The sequence below is a fragment of the Pipistrellus hanaki genome, assembly GCF_964339955.1.
Source record: "Pipistrellus hanaki genome assembly, chromosome: 15".
NCBI classification, from domain to species: Eukaryota; Metazoa; Chordata; class Mammalia; order Chiroptera; family Vespertilionidae; genus Pipistrellus; species Pipistrellus hanaki.
In genome coordinates this window covers 13715673-13730837 of record NC_140517.1, presented here as the reverse complement: position 1 = coordinate 13730837, position 15165 = coordinate 13715673, and the positions used below count along the sequence as shown (strand labels likewise).

General features: G+C 53.6%; 1 protein-coding gene across 5 annotated transcripts in view; it reads right to left on the bottom strand.

The window, feature by feature from the left end:
* ZFHX3 (zinc finger homeobox 3) overlaps window positions 1-15164 on the bottom strand; it is a 239300-nt gene extending 224136 nt beyond the window's left edge. The window contains exons 1-2 of one of the 5 annotated variants that reach the window (XM_084906952.1): window positions 15076-15164; window positions 14476-14973 (exon numbers count right to left, since the gene is read on the bottom strand). The gene's annotated coding sequence lies outside the window, so the exon portion shown is untranslated. Of the gene's footprint in view, window positions 1-3473; window positions 3840-14475 lie in introns of those variants that run through there. The other 4 variants (XM_084906955.1, XM_084906956.1, XM_084906953.1 and 1 more) reach the window with 4 other exon arrangements.
* Between the last annotated feature and the right edge of the window lies 1 nt (window position 15165).

Here is a 15165-nt window from a genome sequence, read left to right as displayed (position 1 = left end):
AGTGAGCCAAGACTGTTGTTGCTTGGGTCTCTCCCTCGGGGCAGCTTGACTCAATCTCGGCTTCTGTGTGTCTGTTTCTCAATCGGAGCGGCCCAAGGAGCACTCGGGACACACTTGGGTCAGAGCAGGCACCTCTGGGGATTTGACTGAGATCAGCTCCTGCAGAGGAATTCCCTTGCCTGGCTTCTAGTAACACTGGGTCCCCTTTCTCCCTGACCATAGTTTCGAACCCAGGCAGAGAGAGGCCTGCGATTCTGAGCTCTGACTGCTAACCATCGCCAGGGCCATTGTATTCTCACACCAGAGCACGTGGAGAAAGTCCCTATGAAGTTCACCCTAATGGGATGTGCCTTCCTGCTGTGTGTTTATGGCACCGCCCCCCCCCAGACCCCCATCCTGGTTAATTATGCCGGTCTTGGGGGCCAGAGTAGGCCAACCAGCCCAAGCACTGCAGAAATAGGCCAGGCTAAGAGCAAGCGGCCATTTCAATAACAAGTGAAAGTATAAACCACAGCACATACTGCACTGCCTGAGGTTACTGATGGTGGGCGTCAGGTGCATTATCCCTGCAGTGCTGGGTTGTGTGCGTTTCCCCAGGCAGAATCACAGCTGCCCCCCCTCCAGGACCAGGCCGAGCCCTTCGGGTTAAGCAGCCAGCTCCCCTCAAAAGAGGTTGTAAAGACAACTCACTTTCTTCCTCTTTGAGTGGTTCCCACCAATTTCCTATGCTTTCATAAAGCACCGCTTGGTCACTTAAATATTTACTTTTTAACATAAAACTGTTGCAACTATGCCAAAAAAAAAACAACAAAAAAACAACTTCTTAGGTGAGGGTCTGCTTGCATTTCTTACATGAAGATTTCAGAAGCAAAAAAATAAAAAATAAATAAAAAAATAAAAATCCTTAATAGTAACAGGGACAATAAGGACATGCTTCCTGGCCACCACATGGGGACCAGAAGTAAAGGGTCCTAGCTAAGTCATCACCAGTCCCGGATGATATTTTGCTGGTATTTATGCTAATGAAACTAACAACTGCTGGGTCATCCAAGGTGAGCCAGGCCCCTGTCCTGGAAGTGTCTAGCAATCATCATTTAAAATAATAATGAAAACTGAAATCTCGCTTATTTTAGCTCCCAGCCACCGGTCAGTCCAACTGGCACCAAGTTTACAAGGCGGTGGCACCCGTGCCAAGCCTGTCCTGAAAGCGGCCAGGAGGGCACTCCGCTGTCCTGGTGGGAGGAGCCAAACGCAGGCCTGCTGAGAGCACTGTTTTCCTTGGGCCCCTTCCACCCAGCCCGAGTGTTCATTTGTGCAAATAAAAGGCGGAAGGGAAGAAACCAAAATGAAACGTGTCAGGTGGCTGGGGAAGCAGCACAGATTTTCCTTTTTTTTTTTTTTTTTTTTTTTGGAAGAATAAGCAAAGGGTTTCTCAATAGTTTCCCTGTCAATCAAAAGTGTTTTCAGGAGAACTGGGGGGATCAGCAAAGCTCCTTCCCACCGAAAGGGCAGCCATTTCAAAAGAGGAGTTGGGAAAGGGACGGTGACCCATGTCATAAAGACACGGTGGGTCTCCCAGGCACTTAGTTCCCTGCGATTCTAAAAGGACTATTTTCAGATCGGGAAAGTGCTTGCTTCTGCATCTGCCCCGTGTTGTTAAATAACACTTGTGTAATTAAATAAAGGAGCCAAGGGTGACCCTCGCCCATTCTGAGAGGCACTTACACGCTCCCTGAAAACACGCTGGAAACGAAAATGCAGACAATCTCCTTAGTCCTGTGATGGAAGGAACTGGAGGGAGGAAAAGTCACCTTCTGAAAGGGGGGCCTCTGAGGGGTCTCTGCGAAGTACAGTGCACACAAATACAGGTGTGCAAACACCCAGGTCTGTACGGACCTCTCCTCCAATGACCCCCATTCTTGAAACCCTTAAATTATGTACAACTGCGGGTCTCCTGACTTCCCTCACACCCCACCTCTGCTCCCTAATTGCTTTTCGTGTTTGGGTTGGGTAAAGGAGAAGGATTCCGAATCTCAGGCCGCCACTGGCAGGTCTGATAACAAGGAACAGGCCCCGGGCTCCTGGCCTGGGCCTCTGCTCGATCGGGTTACCTCAGAAGGTGTGTGTGTTTTCCTCTCAGAGGCCATCTCAGGCCCCGGCGACTCAGGCTTCCCTCTCCAGCCCAGCCTCCCTGGAACTCGTGATTTTTTTAGGGTTTCCCCTTGAAAACCATCCAGAAACCACAGCCATTAAATGAACATGAAGGTTTGACACCTCCTGAATTTAGGAACGAGGGGGACTCTGGGGGCCCACTCTACACACTCACACCTGCTGCTTGATGGCAGGGAAGCGGAGCTCCCAGCTGGTGTGAGCCTTAAATTCTATTCTATGTATTGAGTGACTTGTCTCCAAAGATCTCAAAGCATGGGAAGGAATAAGATGACGTGCAGAGTTCTCGCTATCTGCCTCTAAGGCTGACGTTTTGTTTTCCTGGCTTTGCTTTGATGCGTCCTGCCCAGCCCAGCAGGCCCAGGTTGCCTGTCTCTGAGGTTACCCCTCAGTGGCTTTCAGAGTCTTGAGGCCAGTGACGTGACACACACAGAGGGAGGGGGGAGAAGGACCTCCTGGGGTCACCTGTGCCCGGGCTTCCTTTAAGCCAGTGTGTGGACCGTGCTTGCGCCAGGCGATGCGCTCAGCTGCCCCGGCCTGAGCGGTGGCGGCCTCTGCCCTCCATCAGTCAGTAAAGCTCAGGTATGTCTAAAGCAGAGAGTTCTTTTTCCTCTCGGCCTACAATGATTTTTTTTTTAAATTTCTGCTACTGGCCTAACTTGGACATTCCTCCTGCTCCTTTTAGCAGGACAAACATCTCAGCTTTCCCTCTTGCCCACCCCTCCCCATCCCTTCAGAAATGAATGCCGCTCTGATTTTCCCAGAGTGCAAACAAACTAAAAATTAGAGGGTGGTCGGGTGGCTCTGCCCACCAGCTCCCAAACTATGCTTCCCCCCTCCGACGGCTCCACAACAAGCGCATTTCCCACACTGTTTTCAGCTGACCAGGGACTCCTGGGGGGGGGGGCTGCAAAGGGTGCCTGTCTGGGCGGAGGCGGCGAGGCACCCGCGCTTTGAAGTGACACCAGCACCGCAAGTACTCGGAGGGCAGGAACTGATCCAGAAGCCAAGTGAGCAAAGGAGGGAGGGGGGAGAGGGAAGGAAGGAAGGAAGGAAGGGAGCGGAGGGAGGAAGGGCTTTCCACTCTGCGCCCGGCAGAACGTGAGAGGCTCTCAGCCCAGGTAGGTTCCCATTGGACCTCAGAGTTCCAGGGCATCCAGCCGGGCCCTTCCCCCACGGGCCCGGAGAGAAGGGGAAGTTCAGCCAAGAGACTCCGGGCACCTGCCTGCAGCTCCGGGCCGCCCGGCTGCAGAGGGAGCCCGGCGGGCGGGCCGGCGGGCCGCGGGGGCGGGGGCCGCACTCACCTGGCACACAAAGGCTCCGCGCACCTCCGGAGGGAGGAGGCGCTCGCAGGTCCGGGGGCCGCCGGGGCGTGCGCAGCGGCGGCAAATTCCAGCGGCACCGGAGCCCCGAACTTCCCCGCCCCGGGCGGCATGCTCGCTACCTCCCGCTGCCCCCGGGGCCCCGGGGCGGCTCTGCCCAGGTGGAGGGGGGCCGCGGGCGGGGGAGGGGGGCTCATGGTGGCGGCGGCGGCGGCGGGGCCGGCGGTCGCCCCTCCCCGGGAGGGAGGAGGGAGGGAGGAGGGAGGTGCCGGGCGCGGCGGAGATGCACCCGGAGGGGCGCGGCGCGGAGTGCCCGGCCGGCCTGCCTGCCCACCTCGCGCTGCCCGCCCGCCCGGAGCCGCTTTATGTAAATGAAGCTCCGCTGGCGGAGGGGGGCGGGCGGGGCGGGGGCCTTCGGGGATCCACATTACACAGCAACAAAGCGGAAGGTTAATTTGAAACTCACAGCCCCGCCGCCGCCGCGCGGCTCCCCGGGCAAAGCCTGACATCTACAGTCGCCCGGGCGCAGGCCGGTGCAGCGGCGGCCGCGGTGGCCGCGCCCGCGGGGAGCGGGGCGCACGCCGGCGGCCGGCCGGGCCCTGGGCCGTGCTGGGGCCCCGGCTTCCGGGCTGCGCGCCTGGGGACGGGGCCCTGCGCCCCGAGCGGCTCCGGGGGAGCCTCCCCGCCACCCGCCGCCGCCGGGTGGGAACAAAGCGTGGCCTCCCCCGGCGCTGACCCCCGCTCACTCAAAGCCGGCAGGCGGCCTGGAGGCCGGCGAGCGGACAGGGGCGCGCCCTGGGCCACAGAAAAGGTGCTCTGGGCCCCATCCACGTCCCGGCCGGGCCGCTGTGGCCCGGGGACATGAGCCAGCGTGGATGGGGATTTATGTGAAACACACACACACACACACACCCATCCTGTTAACTGCTGTACAGAGCAACTCCTGTTCCCTGGCTGCAGAAACTTACAAAAACACCCCCTGCTCCCCATGGAGAGTTTACCGTAAGGACAGTTTTTAATGAGACAGAAGAAAGAAAGAAAAAAAGAGGAAGAAAAGTGGGGAAAAGGCGTCTCCATGTGCAGTTAAGTCTCTTGAACAAGACTCTCCTGAGAAAGCTACCCACACAGGTTCAGATGGGTACCGATCGCGCCCTCCGCGGGGACAGTCCACCTGGGGGGTCAGACTGCACGCGGCCACCCCAGCTGGGCAAAGCCCTTGATGGACACTTCGCCTTTCCCATTCTGCTCTGCAAAGAGCACACCACAGGGCTCTCACCGGAAGTCCCTGTCCCCCCCTCCTCCCCCGCAACCCCAAGCTCAGTCTGAATTTACTCTGGATTCTCTGGGCACAGAGAGGCAGGCACCTGCTTTTCCCCTTTCTGAAAGCCAGCCACCCACCCAGGCTGGCCCCACAGCCCGGAGAGAGAGCCCTTTCCGACTGCACAATAATGAACCATGCAAGTGTTAGAAATATAATAAGCTCACGAGGCGAGGAGCTGCATGTATGGAATCGCATTAGCATTAAGCACACACATGGATGCAGGAGGCGCAGGGATGGATGCCTGGCTGATGAAAACTATCATGTCACCATGTCCGAGGCGTGTTACACAATACAACCTGGGCTCCGATGAATGTAAATATCTCACTTGTTAGAGACAGACGAACCCCCTCTTTCCATTTTAGTCCAAATTTTTTTTTTAATTTTTATTTTATTTTATTTTTTTCCAGCTAGGGCCCTGGGAGAAAAGACTGCCTCTGGGGAATCATGTCCGATTAGGGACAAAGGAAAGCACAAGCCAAATTCTGTCACACTTGAGAGGGTAAGGGGGAGGGGGGCGGGCGGGGAGTGAGGAGGGGAGGAAGGAGAGTAGAGGATGATTTCATAAAGCAGGGCCTGATCACCACCGAGGAGCTGTTTTCAGACCGCCTGACTTGGGGCCCAGGAACAGGTGGTGTTTTCAAAACACGCTATTATTTATATTAGCCACGTGAGCGGAGAACACCTTAACGAAAACCAATTAATAATTTAATTGAAAAAGTGACTATGAATAATACATGAAGATGATGATGCTAGCAATAATGCAAGCACCGTGGCACAGGCCCCACCGAGAGGCCCCTGGCAATCTCAGGAAGAAGGCAGGCTCCGGGCCCCCACCCCTTACCTGGAAGCAGCAGCCCAGGGCCCCTCAGCCAAATCCGAGAGAGAGAGAGAGAGAGAGAGAGAGAGAGAGAGAGAGAGAGAGAGAGAGAGAGGGAGGGAGGGAGGGGGGGACATGTTTATACTCCCAGGAAATGTTGCTGCTTTGTTTGAACTTTTATTAACAGGGGGCAACCTTGTAATCTGGTGACATCATCAACCTGTGGGCCTACACATAAACATCTTCCATAAAATAAAAGCCAGCGAGCCCAAAGAGCCAGCTATAAAATGCTCTGCAAGGATGAGGAGGTGCTGGAAACAAGGCCCCCGAGGTTGACCTGCCCTGCTGCCGCCAGTGTCCCACCTGCAACCTGCCTCCTGCCCCTGAGAGGCCTGACGGACAGGACTCAGAGCAGCCGAGATCCCTTTCCTGGATTTAATCTGGCACCAGCTACACACGGCGAGGCCTGGTCAAGCCTGCCTTTGTTACAGGCGGCAAATGAACAGGTAGGCCACAGGCAAGTGATCAGTGGCCTCTGCCATTATGAATATAAAGGACTGCACCAAGGCTGGCATGTCACCTCTACCCAAAGTTATTTTCCTTCGTTAAAGAAAAGAATACCTCTTCAGAGGGACATCTGCAACTTTTGCACTGACAGATGGAATCCACAGTTTCTCTGAAACGCGTGTTGCAAATTCTGTCCTGTGACTCTGCAAGGCCCCGGCCCTCCTGATCAGCCGGCGGCCTGCCCAGCGGGAGACAAGCCCTGCACTCTCGCCACCCTGTCCCGAACGCTGTTGACAAATAAACCCACTCTCAGAAAAGGCAATCCCTGCTTCCAGTTCTCCATAACTAGCCTCTCATCTGGAAAGCGTAATTGGCAACAGCCGAAAGGATAAATATTTAAAACTAAATCAGGGATGCTAACTCCTTCCCTACTCCTCCCCTTACTCACTCTCCAAACCAGAGGCCAGCCCCCCTAGGGCTTAGCTGGCTGGTGAATTACAAGGATCTGAACAGAGCCAACTGGCTTTTCTCTCTCTCTCTCTCTCTCTCTCTCCCTCTCTCTCTCTCTCTCTCTCTCTCTCTCTCTCTCTCTCTCCCCACATGCACACCCGGGCTCCATGCTGTATCCTTTCACTTCAGCAAAGGTAAATATGATCTCTGAGCTGAGATTCAGTGAATGTCAGCGTTCTGACTCCTCGCTAAACCTGGGCTCTCTTTTCACAGCACAACTGGGTTTAGGCGGATTTGTGTATTCTTCCAGATCCTTCTATTTTTTTTTTTATTAAATTATACATACACATTGATTTTGAAACTAGTGCTTAAATAACCTTGAGGCTTTAACAAAGAAAAAAATGGGGGGGGGGGGGTGATGTGTGAATATTCCTGAAATAAACTAGGAAACATTTGGAGCTGAATGCCCAGCTATCACCCATCTTTTCTAGGCAGTTATATTTATGGGCCTGGTACCTGCTGGGTGGTCAGGCCTCCTGGGTATGGGACAGAATGCAGGCTCTCCTGAGAACAACCCACCCTCACCTCCATAACACACAGATGCTCTGATTCACATTTCTCTGACACCAACCTCAAGGCCCCATCTATCGCTAGGATGCTAATTCCGCAGATTAATTTTACCCCCAAATTGTAGGTGGAACATTTATCTAGCTTGCTTACCCACCCTCCCCAGCTCAGACCCTAAACCTGTCAGTGACACACACAAGACACAAATGAGCAAACATTTTTTAAGCTTTCCCAATTCGTGTGAAGTTACAAAGCCCAGTTTAAGAAAGCAGAAATAAATAACTTTCCTTAAACTAGCTTTAAAAACGTTGGGTTAAAAAAGCTTGCTCTCTTTCCTTTTTTTTTTTTTTTAAACAAAATATTATTTCTGAAAGGGCAAAGAGAATTTGTCATGCAAGACTTTTATACCCAGGGGGATTCTTACATTTGTGTTTCTAAACCTTGAAATTGAGAATTTTAATGAAAAGGCAGACAGATGCTTAAGGACACAGCATCGCAATCAAGGTCCATACAGGGCGGGAGAGGGACGCTTTGTTTGGGGCCAGGAAGAAAAGGTGGATCTGACACAGCCCATGTGTGTGTGCACGCCCCCTGACACCCTGAATTCTTGGAGGGGAAGCAGGTTGGAGGCAGAAGAAAGGAAAGAGCAAAGGAGAGAGGGAAAAAAGGGGGGAGGGGACATGGCTTCTTTATATAAATCCTGTGTGTGTGTGTGTGTGTGTGTGTGTGTTTTAAATTCTCAACACAGCATCAATCCCACAGTATGTGCCAACAATTCCCTTACACATGCATTAAAACAATCAATTAAATGATCTACCAGGAGCACCATAACCAAGATCAGAATTTTTTTTTTTTTAATGAAGAATTTCATTTGGGTTTGCCATTCTTTCCGATCAAGTGACCACTTTTTTGGGGGGGGACAGGGTTCTAAGAGATAAACAAAAGATGACCCTTTTCACACTCCCCCCCCTCCCACACACACACCCCAAATGATTCTGGAATCCCATTTTCTTATCTTTTCATTTTAGCTGCATTTTTTTTGTCTGAAATCTGCGCTAATCTGATTTCAGAGCTCCGAGCTGAAATGTCACAGATCCTCCCCAAGTCCGCCAAGCCAGTGTTTTAGAATTTGGATTTCTATTGAGGCTGTTCCAATCGCCAGCGAGGCCTACGATAAAAATGTGCTTCATGCTGTTCCGTTTGTCTCTCTGCGGACAAATAGAAACTGTGAAATTTAAAGAATGGATGAGGGGGGGAAGAAAACCCTAAAACAAAGAGGTTAAAAAAATAGGACAAATGTTTCTGCTTTTGTGCCTGCCCGGAGCGATGGTGGGGAGGGGTCTGGGCTGACAATAACCATGAGAAGGCCATCCAGAGGCGATGCGCGCACAAGGGGACTCCTAGCCGCCGCCTTTGGTCCGGAGAGAAAGCACCTTAGCTCCATTCTCCGGGAACAAAGGGCCAGGGCCACCGAAGGGGGGAGAGGTGACCGGGCCTTTCACACGGAGCCAAGTGTCAATGCAGGTTCATTTTTCACCCGTCTGAGTTGGAAAGCAGCTCAGTGAACTTCCTAATGACTGCTTTCCCCTCTCCCCCTATTATTTCCAAACCTGAAAGAACAAAACAATAATATTTCTTTTTTAAAACCTAAAACCCATCATCCTATTAGAGGGAGGCCCGGAGGGCCCTGGGCCCGTCAGCTTTTTCCTCCTTCCGCTCCCCGCCCTCCTTTTTTTATTTCTGGAGGAGGGGGGATTCCCATTGTAGATCACATGGCAATAGGGAACGCTGGACACTGAGGTCATTTTTGGTAACACCAGCGCGGCCTTTATGTCCACAAAAAGGCAGAGAGCAGGAAGAGAAAAAAAGGGGGGGGGGACAGGGGTGGGGGGTGACAGTGGGGCGGCTGTGGGCAGGGGAAATGAAAACATTTCTGTTTTTTTTCTTTTTTTCACAGCACCAAGTGGCTAATGCCAGCGTCGGATAGGCAACTGAATCCAAGTCATCCTTACAAGGTTGGGGTGTGTTGTGTTTTTTTTTTGTTTTTTTGGGTTTTTTGGGGGGGGTGGGGGGTGGGGGGGAGAAGAGAATGGAGAAAGAGACAATGATATAGTAACAACTTAGACAAGGGGTGTGTGTGTGTGTGTGTGTGTGTGTGTGTGTGTGTGTGTTCGGGGGGGTGCTTCAGAGAAAGGAAGCCAGGAGGAATCCCTGCATGCCGTGAACATACCAGGGCCAGGGGATGTGGGAGTGTTTAACCCGACTGGAAGCTGGGAATATCCTCCCCAGCGGCCAAGCCCTGCGATGACACGGCTGTGACATGCAACTGCCAGCCTCTGAACCCAGACCGGGCAGCTCGGAGGAGCGTGCCCCCCTCCCCCGGGCTCTGGCTGGAGAGCGAGGTGGGGGAGAGAGGGCCCTGCGAAGAAGCACAATAAACAACTCAAATATGAACGGAAATGACATCAGCAAAGTGAAGGACCTGTTTATTGCGGATCAAAACAAAACAAACTTCCAAACCTTTTGTGTACACACGGTGCCTCTATAAAAAGCCCTCCTGAAATGTCACCAGGGTCAACACATCAGCATCCCAAGAAAAACAGATAACAGTTACCATGGAGGGGGGGAGGGGGGAGAAAGGGGGACAGGAAAGGAAGAAGATGGGGGGGGGGGATATGAAACCAGAAGGGGCCAAAAACCCAGCTGACTATCTCCCCACTCCACAACCCCCGCCCCCCGTGCTGATCCTTAATATTTATTGGTGTTTATAATCTAAAAGCCATGCTCTGTGTTTCACTTAATACAAGGCCAGACAGTGCTGTCTAATGAGGCAGCATTACAATCAGCTTGTAATACTGAATTTTTAATGCTGCCAAGGATTCTGTTACATAATAATACGAAAAACAGAAGCTGGAAGTGGGCTCGCGGTGACAGGACACTGGAGGTTCCAGGGAGGCGAGCGCCAGGAGCCTGCCTGCCCCTCCTCCTCCCGCCTCCCCCTCCTCCTCGGGCTGTGCAGCCAGCCAGCCGGCCCGCCATCCCTGTGCAGGGGATCAGCATGGAAACCATGAGAATGTCTTAGGAAATCCACTCCGCCGGTACACTCTCTGATCCAAAGTTATATTCCAAACCAGAGTTGGGATTCCAGCTTCCCCGGGGTGAGAGGTCTGAAATGAGCATTTTTCTTGGGTGAGGGGGCTAAAGAGACAAGGAAGGCAGGAGAAGGGAGATTAGCTGATTTTAGGCAACAATTTGGGGGGAAAAAGAAATCACAGAGGGGGAGGGGGAAGAACTAAGATGCTGGGGGAGGGGGAATGGGGGGAGGGACTGAAGTCTGCCGGCCATATTCACAGCTGCTGCACTCAGTTTACATGGGTGTAATTTAAAGGCATATATATATATATATATATATATATATATATATATATATATATATATATATCTCGCTGCCATTGCTCCTCTCTGTAATACCCCAAGACTGTAAATCTATAACCACTGCAATGATTTAGTGATTAAAAACATGATAACATATTGTGTAACTGCAAACCACAGAACCCTTGCCAACTCTCCTCTAAGATAAAGGGCGGAAAACACTGAAAATGTGTTGCTCGCAGCGATCTTCCTAAACCCAAAAGATTTTAATAAAAGAATCTATATAGTTCAGCGGATCAGAAAAGGGTGAGTGAATCGTACGTGGAGCCAGCAGAGGGAGGGGGTGGTGGAAGAGGCAGCTTTATGTGGGATTCTTTTCCTTGTACTAACAAATTACGACCTAAACATGCCTTTTCTTTTCTCTCCCGCGCTCGCTCTCTCTCTCTCCCTCCCTCCCTCCCTCTCTCTCTCTCTTTTTAATAGTTTGTTGTAACTGGACTAACTGGTCTTGTGTGCTGTCTTGCATATTCAAAGCTGCTTTGTAATCGGATCTGGACACCCAGCCTTATTTGCCTGAACTCAATAGGGGTTTTTCCTCCCTCTCCTCCCTCGTTTTTTGTTTTGGACTCGGTATTGTGGGGTTTCTGTTTTTGCTGGGAGCAGACAGCTATCCAGGCAGAGGCTCTGGTGCCTTTAAACTATAGAACAAACACCTGAGAGGGGGAGGCATCATTTGTAACGTGGCAGGAGGAGCCTAAAATATACACACACACAAAAAATAAAAAATCAAAGCAGCTGTAGGGGTTTTGGCCTCTGAGCAGCTGACCTGACCCCAATTCTGTATATTCTTTTATTTCCCTATCACAGGATTCCTGCACCTTGGGTCAGCTTCGAACTCAATGTGACCCTCAAGAGAAGGCCCTGGAAAACTCTGTATTTATGGGGGGGGGGGGTTGGAGGGAGTGTAAGTGCATATGCATTCAGACTTCCCCCAGTGTAGACACCCACACAGCACGTATGTATACACACACACACACACACACACACACACACACACGTCAGGACTACCAGGCCATGGGGCCAACTCCAGCCCAGCTTTCTCAGCACACACCACCCAGAGCCTGAACCCTTCATGGCAGGGGGTCCCCCAAACCTTCATGTCTACAAGTCTACCCATAAACACATGCATGCACAGACAAACACTCCTCCAGAGACTTTAAAAAAACTCCACAGATCTGCACTGCCTCCTCTCTGGACCTGAGCAGGCCAGTTTATTCAGAGAAATCAATAGGAAAGAGCATTTGCAAATATTTATATAAGCCCTGTGCGTTTCAGCATTAAGTAATTAAAAACTAAAACTCGGGGAGGGGGAAGGGAGGAGACGGGCAGACAGAGGAAGGCTGCTGGCCTGAGAGTGGGTTTTCCTGCCCACACCTCCTCTCCCCAGACCACAATCCTTTCAAGACTGGCTTCGTGTACACTTTTTGCAAAATCCTGTTCGTGCACCATTTGCTAGACTATTTCAAAATCATCTCCAAATATGGATTCACCTACCACCAAGCTTTCAAGCCTGACTATAAGTGTCTGTATTCTGTTTTCTCTCTCTCTCTCTCTCTCTCTCTCTCTCTCTCTCTCTCTCTCTCACACACACACACACACACACACACACACGCACACACACCAATCCTTACTTTTGACATTGCTTCAATCTGGTGTGTTACTCTCTCGTATTCCTATCTATAAATTATTTGCATCAGTTGAAGATACCAAACATTAGAAGATTTGAAGAGAGTCCTGGAAGTGGTAATCCAATAAGCGAAATTCCCATCCCTAAACCCTCCAAGACTTTCCACTTCTCTCTATAGGGTACCTGCACATTGGGGGTTCAATACCTGAACCGCCCCCCCCCCCATGTAAACAGATTTGCAAACAATAAAAAATAAAACACAAAAAAACTGGACAGCAAGATGGAGTTTTCACACAGGCCCCTTTCGGAGCGGACTTCCCGTATATTGTTCTGGAGGGGTGGGCAGTCATACTGCCTCCACGGCTTCTCCGAGAAGCCGAGCGAGCCACGGGAGCACCCACGCTGCGGATATTGCAGAAATTTACAGTAAATGTAGGTACAGGATTGCAGCACGCCGCCCTATTGATTATGCAGATTGTGATCAATCTTCTCCCCTCGCCCAGTTTCCAAAGCCTCCCTCCGAAGACCTCCGAATAAGTTGGTCTGTAAACCAGCCATTCTCCCAAAGTAGGGAGTTGAAAAAAAAGTAATTTTTTAAAAAACCTAATAAATCGTCAAGTGTCCCCACTGAAGGGACTCGAGTCTTTTTTTTAATTCCAGAGTGAATTTATGTTCTGTAATTTGCATTACAGCCAAAGCGATCACCGTAAGTCATATTCTTTAAAGGTACTTAACAAACCCCCTTTTTAAAAGTCAGGAGGACTGGAGGCCAGAAAAGGGCAGTCGGCCTCCTTCTTCCATATAGTCCCTTAGATCAAGTTTCAATAATTGAGACCAATAAAAATTGTCATATTTACCCTGCTTCAAAGCAACAAGGAGTAAAAGAGGGGGTGATTTTTTGAAAGCACTTGTAATCAAAGAAATTTGCCACAGTCCAGGGAACGGTACGCTTTCGAAAGTCAGGTTCCAAGCAACAGATTAATTTGCAAAGTGAAATGTATTCTAAAATTTCCATAGCTCCACAAAAAAAAAAAAAAAAAAGGCCTCCAAGTCCTGAGTCCACACACAATGTGAGTGCCCTGAATAAAACACACTCGGATCTAGTCCCCCCAAAGACATGCAAAAAGATGTACAGGGATGGACGTGACAATGAATAATGGGAAATTCAGGAACACAGTTTTTGCATCTCATAGAAAAAAAAATACATGGAAAAAGAGGAGATGGGGCAGGACGAGGGGTGAGAGTGGGCAACTGAACATAAACAATCGCAGACTCTCGTAAGAAAAAAAATAAAATAAACAAAAAGAAAGAAAGAAAAAGAAAAGAAAAGGAATCCTCCTACGTCTTCTCAACTCAGCTGGCCGGCCTGAGAGAGGCCGGCCCGGCGCGGTGCAGCCCGGGCGGGCGGCGCGGCCCGAGCCCCCGGGAGCCCCTAGTGTCCGGGCAGAGCCCCTCCGGGCGCCCGCGGCGGGGCGGCGGGGTGGGGAGGCCGGCGCGCAGGTAGAGGGCCGGGCGGCCGCCGCCCCCCTCGCCCCCTCTCGGACCCGAGGCTCCGGCCCGGCGCCCGCGGCCCCGGCCACTCCGGCCCGGGCTGGGAGGCGCCCGGCCGGCCGCGGCGGCGGCGGCGGCGACAGCAACAAGCCGCGGCCGCGGCCGCTGCTCCGGGCCGGGTGCGCGCCCCGCGCGGCGGCTCCGCCGGGCCCGGCGCCGCCCGGGGTGGGGCAGAGTTGGGGGCCGGGGGCGGGGGCTCTCGGCCCCGCGGACCCCCCCGGCGGCCGCCGCCTTTGTCTCGGCGCCCGGACCCCGGCCGCCCTCTCGCCCTCGGCCCCGCGCGCCGGCCGGCCGTGCCCGGCGGCGCCTCCAAAGTCGCGGCGCGGGCCTCGCCCCGGGCGCCTCCACCCTCCCGGGGGTCGCGGGCGGGCGGCCGGGGAGGAGGGGGCGGCCGGGGCGCGGCGGCGGCGGCGGCGGCGGCGGCGGCGGGAGGAGGAGGAGGAAGAGAAAGAGAAAGTTTGGCGCGGGGGGAAGGAGAGCGGGACGCGGCGGGCGAGCACGGGGAGCGCGGGCGGCGGCGGCGGCGGCGGCCGGGCGCGGGAGCCGGGAGGGGGCAGGACGAGCCCCATGCAAAGCAGCCCGGGCGCCCCGAGGAGCCCCGCGTCCGGGCGGCGGCGGCGGCGGGAGGAGGAGGAGCAGGCGGCGGCGGCGGCGGCGGCGGCGGGAAAAAAAAAAAAAAAAAAAAAAAAAAGAGGGAAAAGTTGCCACTTACGCGGTTGCTTCTCCGGCGGCGGCGGCTGCAGCGGCGCTGCTGGCGGCGGCGACGGCGGCGGGAGCTGGCGGCGCTTTTAATCCCGAAAACAGGCGCTCGGGCCGCGGAGCCCATCAAGGCAGCAGCGGCGGCTGGCGGGGGTCGGCGGCGGCGGAGGACGCGCTGCTGGCGGCGGCGGCGGCGGCGGCGGAGCTGGAGCGCGCTCGGCGGAGCCCGGGGCGGGAGGCGGCCGCAGCCGGGGAGCCGGAGCCGCCGCCGCCGCTGCCGCCGAGCAGCATGGTTGGCGGGGAGTTTACAGCCCCCGGAGCGGGCAGGGGCCACGGAGGAGAAGCGGCGGCGGCGGCGGCAGCGGCTCTAGGCTGTAATTGGGATGCAAAGCAGGCGGCGGCGGCGGCGGCGGCGGCTGCGGCCGGGAGGAGGAGGAGGAGGAGGCGGCGGCGGCGGTGGCGGCGGCGGCAGCGGCTGCAGCGGTCGGAGGGGACGCGCTGGAAGTGGGAGCTGATGAGTGAAAAGAAAAAAAAGTCTTTGGATCTTTATTCTGCTAATTAGTTTCCTGCAAAAAATGGCTGTGATTAATTCAGTGCGCATGTGCTTCATTACCCAGGCACGACGGGAAGGGCTAATTAGCCACCTTCTGGATCAATAAGATTCAGCAAAAAAGAAAAGGGGGAGGTGGAGGGAGGCAGAGGG